We start from the raw sequence: 8,340 nt of genomic DNA, 5'->3' as shown, positions 1-8,340 counted from the left end.
ACAGCAGTATGAATTTCAGATGTGAGCATCACTGATGACTGGCAACATTTGGTGATTCATAGCCATGTTCCCAGATGGGTATTAATAGAACCCTATTAATGTTCAAACCATGCCATAAAAATCTCTATAAATTACATCAAATTGTTTTGTGACTCTATATGGCATAAAATAATCTTTAAATTGACTGTCTTAGAATTGTTGAAGTCCATAAGGAATTTCCCCATCTAATTACAATATGGGGAACATCTTCACTGCAATTTAAGTCTCTCACTTAAACTCCAAGCTAATTAGTTGGATGGCTAAGCTTATGAGTCAAAAAATGGTCCACCTTACAAGGCTTCTCTTCACTTACTGTCCTAAAGAGCTTTTGAATTTTCTCAGAGGCCCTGATATACTAGTATTCATTACATACCTTAGAAATTGCTAACAAGATTGTTCAGGTTCATGAAGAATACAGATATTGTCATAGCAAAATAACTGTGTTAAGGTATCTCTGCTCAAGGAGGTGCTCCCCTCTCCAGGTACTACCAGTCTCCTTCACTACATAACAGATTGTTTGTGGTCTTTATAGGTGCCATTGTCCCTTCAGTTTGATACTTTTTTTCCTTTGCAGCAGGAAGCATGAGATAAATCTGTCCCCATTATAGGCCCTTTATGGGAGCATTTTTGCTGCAACTCTGGACACAACATGCCTGCCAAGGCAGGACCATGGTATAAATGGGTGCAGAGATTCACATATGTTGAAAAATGCACATTGAACATACAACCTGGGGAGGCGGTTCTGTAACTTTCCTTCCCTCATCGTCTCAGAAAAAAAAAAAAACAAGGGCCATATAAAATCAAGAGTAAATTAAAATATTATTCAAAAATCCACCTTGGAACTACCTGGCTGAGGTTTATCACAACTATAATATCACAGTTCACCAGAGTCTCTTGTAACATCTCAGGACAAGGAATGGTGGCTTCAGATCCCGGAGCAGTTTGGAGTTGCAATTCAGAATCTGCTCAGGAATGACAGACCATAGGAATGACTATTGACCATAACACGACCCAGTTATTTATCACATACACCTAATTTCCTGGCACATTAGTGAAAGTATGGGATAGTGCAGGGAAATAGGTGATTCTTCTATATCCAACACACTAGTGCAGTACAACAGCCACTTTCTCCTACTTTGAAAAGGAAAGGAAGATACATTCTCTAAGCTCATAATGTTTGAAGCCCTGCTGTAAATTATGAAATACCGCCACATCATGTCTGCTCACAGAGGTGTTGGAAGAAGAAGAGATCTGGGCCCCAGATTCAATTGTTAGGGTTTTTTTCCTTCTTTTGGTGCCAAGCTTGTAGAATGTAGAAAAACCTGCTGGTCCCTACATAAATAAAAGCCTTGAAAATGCAAATCTGGAATTAAAAAGACTTGAGAACAAATGTGACAAAGAGCGCTCCTACTTGAGACATAAAAAGAGGATCAGAATTCAGAGTAAATTACCACAATATGTGTATGTGGTAGGAGAATTCTGGGAAAAGTTTCACTTTGTTTAATGGTTTTGTTCCATAATTGCATACAGAATTCAACTGTAATGGAAACATTCTCTGTATGTTTTTGTTACTGGTACAGATGAAAGGACATTCATTCCACTTATCCAACTGCATGAAAACCAAAATTTTCACTTTTCAGAATGTGACCAGCCAGTGCAACTACACCAAGAGCTTGAAGGCTGGGCACCCACGTCCTTTTCAGTCTAAAAAGGATGAAACATGTATTGCTGTTGACACAGTTGTCTGATTCATGCTGCTGTAAAATCAGATGCTGGCTTAGATTTTCTCTGAGATATTCAGCTGTTATTTACTAGGTCAAGCAACACTCTTCCTGAAGGAACTTACTGAACTTTGTGCAGAGGACTTAGTTGGTAAGTCCTTGATGCATGCTATAATGCTTTAGGCTGTATTTTATGCTGTACTTTGCATTTCATTGAACCACAGCTGATGAGAAACACACATGTTTTGAATTTACAACAATCAGCAGTGCTTATTGCAAACTGTGCAGAACAGTGGGTATAATATGTTTTAAATCTCTGTCTTGCACAATCTTCAATATATATTTGTTGTATTAGGACATATGAATTTCCCTTCAGATGGTCTGGAGAGGTATGAAAAACAGTGAAAGAAACCACATTCAATAGGAAATTGATATACATTAAGCCATAATCACAAATAGTCATGCTTATATCAAAAAATTTCCCTGACAGTGTGATTTTAAAGATGCAGTGAAATGAGAGTCTCATGGTTTAAGCCATTTTTAATCCTTTCAGATCCCATTCCCAGGAAGGTTAAGGAGTTAAAAGGAACCTTTTATAATTAAATGCTTAGAAATATCTAAAAGCAGACTGGTATTAGACTACCATATCATTGTAGATACTATTGCATAATTTTCTTGCCTAAAATGATTCTATCTAGCTTTCCTTTTCTTTATCGAAGTGATGTCTTTAGCTTCACCATAAACCTCCAACACAAACAACCAATATGTACAACCAAAGCTGTTGTACATGCATCTGGAGACAGACTTTGAGGAATATTTTTAGAACTTGTACAAGGGCTAACCAGACAGACTTGGAGTTGCCAGGGGGCAGAAAAAAAAAAAAGAAAAAAAAGAGAAAAGCAGAATATTTTTGGTAAAACATAATTTGATTGGAGTAAAGATGCTAAACCCATTGCAGTTTAGTATCATCAGCCTAAGGAGCTCTAACTGACCCTGGGAATCTTGCTCAGAAAAGCCTTTTTACTGCTAATTATAAAATTATGAGAATGCCACTTGGTGTTTTGAAGGAAAGAAAAGGGCCTGAGATTAATCAGTAGCTGGGATTTCAGCAGAAGGTGTGTGCCTGGAGAGACTTGCTTGGCTATGAAATTGTTGTTCTGCTACAGAAAGAAGCAACTTTGACTTGGAGCAAAAACTCCAGAGGACTGCACCAGGATGTCTCTTGCCACCTCTCATCAAAACAGTCCAAAACCCACTGAAGACACAGCATAGACACACCTACTTCTGCCAGAGAACCAACAATAAGCTGTGCAGGGCACCCTCACTATTGCTATGTGGTCCCCTCAAATGAGCTCCCGGCATACATAGAAGTGAAAATGCAATGCTTTTTCCCCTTATATTGCTTTTGATTTGCTGCAAGGTATCCTTTATGTTCTTTAACCACAAGTCATAGCAGGCTGCTATAGCGATTTCCACATCATTCCACTTTTGCTTCATAACCAGTAGAACATTTGTTTTTTGTTTTGTTTTGTTTTCCCAGAGGTCTCTCTGAAATGCATTTAAATTCCTGCCATAAACTCCAAAATGTGTCTTTCTAAAAATATGGCAGTTATGGCATTTTGAACAGGTTGACCACATACATTATTTAAAAATAACTTAATCTGCATATTGAAAATAGCTGTTTACGTGAACTGGCATAATGTGCAATGGCAACATGCACATTATGCATGGGAGGGATGAAGGGGCACCACAAACACAACTGAAAAGCTGCATATAATTCTGCTGATATAAACCAGGTATAGGAGTCTCTTAGGAAATCATACATACATTTAAAAATATCTAAAAATCGTTAGGATTTCCTACCTTCTTTCCTGAGTCCCATGGGTAGTAGCTAGTGTGAGACAAATCAAATTACGTTACCAGGACCACAAACTTGTTCAGCTCCTCTCCCACACCATTATGTGAACCCTATTTTCTCTCCCTCCCACTTCATGCTGGTTCAAGCTAAAAGACTGTGTCTTATATCTACCCTTATCTCTTCTCTTCTGTTAAAATGCTGCTGTATCCTTTGAAGTGTTTAACATTGAATCAGTTCTTACCTTTCTTGCCCAGAGAAAGGAAACAATGATCATTGCCTTCATTTTACAATGAGATTGGAAACAAGGCAAATCTAAATCTAAACCATGAAGTCCAAATATGCAGACTGACAAATTCCTCTGGTTTGCTACATTACTGATATCATTGCTGTCTTCCACCCTAAATCCAGGAATAAACTTCAGGAATGTTGACAGCTAGTATTTTTGAGGAATATTTATTAACTGTGTAGCACCCTGGAAAAGTGTGCGCCAGAGCTGCTTTTTTAACTATTACACGTGAAGAACAGTAGGTTAATATTAATACTCACACTATGGTGGGAGCAGCAGAGATCTTGAAATGATCCAAAGGTTCTGGATCTAAAAGGCACGGGATTCTGCATGATCATATTTATGCAATGGATTGTTTTGCTTCTATTTTATGCTTGCAAAAATAATGTATAAAATTATAAAGGAAACTGTTGAGTTTGTAAATTTAGATATACCTGGATTTTATTATTAACTTTTCCTTCTGTGTAGCACAAGACAGGATACTTAATCTGACAATCCTTTTATAAAACATATAACATCTTTCAAAGAAACATACACTTTTCCATTAAGACATGTAATCTATCACCTCCCTTATTCCAGTGAGTACAAACTTTCCCACTTTAATTTGTTTCTCTGCAGATTTCCCAGGCACTGGCTCTCACTAGGCTATTGTATGCTAAATTAAAGAGCCCAGGACAAACTAGAATCAAGTAATTTCTTAACCTTCTCTTGGGTTAGCTTCTTAAAATCTGTCACTGCGGGACAGATTTCAAGACCATATACATATACATGTACATATACATACATAACTTCTCCTCTAAATCCTTTGAAATTTTCCCATATAAACTTAATCTTTCTGTCCTGAGCAATAGAGTTATGTCAGTATTCAGTATCTTTAACTTCTTATCCCATTCATCCCTGCCTTGTTACATTGGACCAACAGCCAGCAGGCTGAGTCCTCATCTCTCCTTGATTGCTTTGAACTAATCTTGTTCCTACAAGGATATTAAAATTGAATAAAATTCCATACTGTCTTAGCTTTCTCTCCCCAGTTTCTTGTCAGATAAACAGCCTATTTTACCCATAGGAGTAATGAAGAAAATAAGGAATTACTTTCTATTTCAGAATCTGTTTCCTTCCCTGATTTCCATCAATGGATAGATAGATCTCTTGCGTGAATTTGTTGCAGGCTGGCAAGTTTAACACTGATGCATATATACTTAGGATCTTAAAATGTTTACACTGTGCCATAAGGAATTCTGAAGAACCCAGATGCAGAACGAGTCATGGTGCAGTTGAATTACTGAGGCACCCCTGACCTGAGCTTCTCAGCCATATGCTGGGAGGTGGGGCTGACAAACATGAACACAGAGGCACGCACACACACGAATGCAGCGCTCCTGCACGCTGCGGTCATGTAAAGGAACACTCTGTGTGGCACAGGCACACCTCCACTGCTTCAAAGCCATGCCTAGCTCAGCACAGACAGACCTCTGCTCTTGCTAGCTTTCAAAGCCAGCTGTCAAACAAAGCTGAAGGACTACGCAGGGATTGCACTACCATCTGTCAAAGGGAAGATGCTTTCCTTATGCTAAATTGTTTGCTCAAGAGGGAATGACCTTTCTTCCCCATCTTAGGATACATGTTAGCTTTTTCAGAGTCTGTGCTATGTACTTGAATCACAATAGTCTCTTGGCAAGTAATGAACCCAGAATGAGCATCCAACAAAACGGCTTCAAGGATACATAAATATTAATTTGTCACAATTTGTCTTTCAAGAAAATGTTGCAACAGTCTTAACTCTGTGGTAATTCTATGGCTGCAATTATGAGATTGTGTACATACAAAGGATCCAGTTGCATCTCTGTTGCAAGACTGGAAAATTTGGGAAAAAAATCTCTGAGAAAAAGGGCTTAAGGGTTTAATGATGTAGTGACACATCATGCCTTCAATGGCAGAGAAAAAAACCCAAAACACAACACCCGAAATAAAAAACCCCAAAACAAATCCAAAATCATACCAAAACAAAAAAATACCACTAATGTAGTCTTGTTCAATATATTTTTAAGTTCTTCACTTTCATTGTAACAATTTTTTTGTGTGTTCAATTTATTTTTTTATGTCACACACTTGTGACTCCCCAGTGCTCTACAGTATTATATTCAATATTTGATTTGAAAATCGCACAAACAGAAAAAAAATTGAAGACCGCTTGAAAGTAAATGCTCATGCTTTATGAACAAAAGGCAGTATGTTCATGTACCTGGGGGTTCAGCTTCTCAAATGCTAAATTAATGTCTCTTTTGAGGACTATATTTAAAGGTATGCTTAAGAAACTTCTTCCACTGAGAGTAACTGGACTAAGATTTATGTTTAAAGTTAAACCCGAACAACTGTCTCAAATAAGGATTCTTTTGTAATGGCAGGCTAACACTCAGACAAGTCCAATGATTAGCACCTATTTTTGCAGTGGTGTCAGTATGAGAATCAGGGCCTTAACCTGCATTGCCCTGAACACTGCAAAAAATAATAAGTGGATGTGCAGGCACAGAATGATCAATAAGAATAAATGAATTTTGTAAGTACAGATCTACTGAAGGATAAGAAAAGGAAAGGGACAAATATAGGGATTTTTGCCGTTTTCTTCCCACCTTTCCATTAGCACCCAATAGTGAAAAATGCCCATTTCCATCATCAGTCAGTGCAATCACTGCTGCCTTGCCTGCACACTCCTACAAGATAGACTGCACCATCCTTCCCCTTCACGACACCTACATTTATAGTCTCCAAAACCTGTAAGCCTTTAAGATGAGTCCTTTTAATGGTTTCCTCAAATACACTGCTCTTAACCCCAAAAAAGGTTCCTGTTTGAACACTGCAGGTTTTTTTGGAAGCATTTACTTTTGATTTCAAGTAAATGCACATTCTGGGGACTTCCATGATATATATTGGTTATATCAAGGAATAGAAACATTACAGATGCCCCCCAGTTTACTGGCAAAGAGAGGACATTCTATGAAAACAACACATTTTTTTGGGAACTAAGAATTTAATTTAAAATCTCCTTCTTTGATGGCACTCATATCTTTGGCATTTACATTTCCAATGTTTATACTAATGTCTTAAGAACACTTAAGTAGAACATTTATTTGCAAATAAAATTTCATAACTTGGCAGACTCGGGTTCTCTTTATAAATCTAAGAACTATAAATCCTTTTCCACATAAACATATGTATTATTTCCTACTGAAAGTGTGTGACAACCACAAAGTTTATTCTCAGTCTGTAAACCTGCATGAGACAGCTCATCCAACATAATGAGTTTGCACAAGGCAAATTCAAAATATACACGTCCAGTAAAGGTAAATAAATAAATAAAAAGTATGAAATAGCAGTGACTTGCCAGGAAAATGATACTGAATGTTAGAATAACCCATAGGTTCATTGGAATGCAATTGTGGTGGAAAAATAGAGGAAACTTTTTTCTTCATTCTGCTAAGTTGAAAACTAGCAAAAAGTGAAGAAGACAAAGTCACTCCAAATTGTCCTTTTTGCTGGGATGCACACAGCTCAGCAGTGAGGGGGCTGCCAGGGAGATCTGTTCACTTTCTGCTGTCCACAAGTATCTGTAGAGATGGTCCAAAGATTTGCAACACTAATGTGGCATCTTGCCTTCTGCTCTGAGACACAGAATGAAAACAGAACAAAAACAAGATCAAAAAAAAAAACCCAAAACAACCCAGTGTATTTTTCCAAATGAAATCTCAAGTGCCACAGTGACTGCCCCACTGATTGCACTAGGGGTCACCGCAGAAGCGACACTACTTACCGAGAAAGAGCTCAGTAGTGGTTTAGCTGGATTACTTAACTTTTTGGACAGCTCATCAGCAAGAAATTAGGAACAGGCCTCATCATGGATTTAAGTGTGCTGGACCCTATGGCCTGCACAGTTCGTAGCTGCCTCCAGCTGGCCAGCCTGGCTGCCACCACCATGCTGCCCTGGAGGGACACCACACCTGACTCACCAGGCCAAGGAGAAGCTGGGAGCACTCAAAGGTCCTCAAACCACTTCTCTGGAGTTCCACTTGAGCCTGGCTGTGCTAGTGAACTCCAGTTTGACAACAGGTCTGCATTTCAGTCCTCCAATGGAGATGGTGAACATAAACTCAAACTGAGAGTAAGCACAATTTAGGACTGTGTAATGTTAAATCCTACTGGTGAGACCAGCATTAAAAGGCATTAGATTCCGATATTTATCAGCTTTGGGGAGCTGCAAACAAGGCCTTGCAAGCCTGATATCTTATGTGCCTTGCTCTCAGAGTGGAATCCAAAGTTTATTTAAATATTTGGCTAGTTGTGGAGAAAGGGGTGAGCTTTGGCTCTCCAGTAGAAACATTTCTCCTAATCCAGAGCTCAGCATTTTTACTATAAATCAGTAAGATGTTAAAGAACTGAGC

The sequence above is a fragment of the Vidua macroura genome, chromosome 1 (assembly GCF_024509145.1).
Source record: "Vidua macroura isolate BioBank_ID:100142 chromosome 1, ASM2450914v1, whole genome shotgun sequence".
Lineage (NCBI taxonomy): Eukaryota > Metazoa > Chordata > Aves > Passeriformes > Viduidae > Vidua > Vidua macroura.
This window is presented reverse-complemented; position numbering follows the sequence as displayed.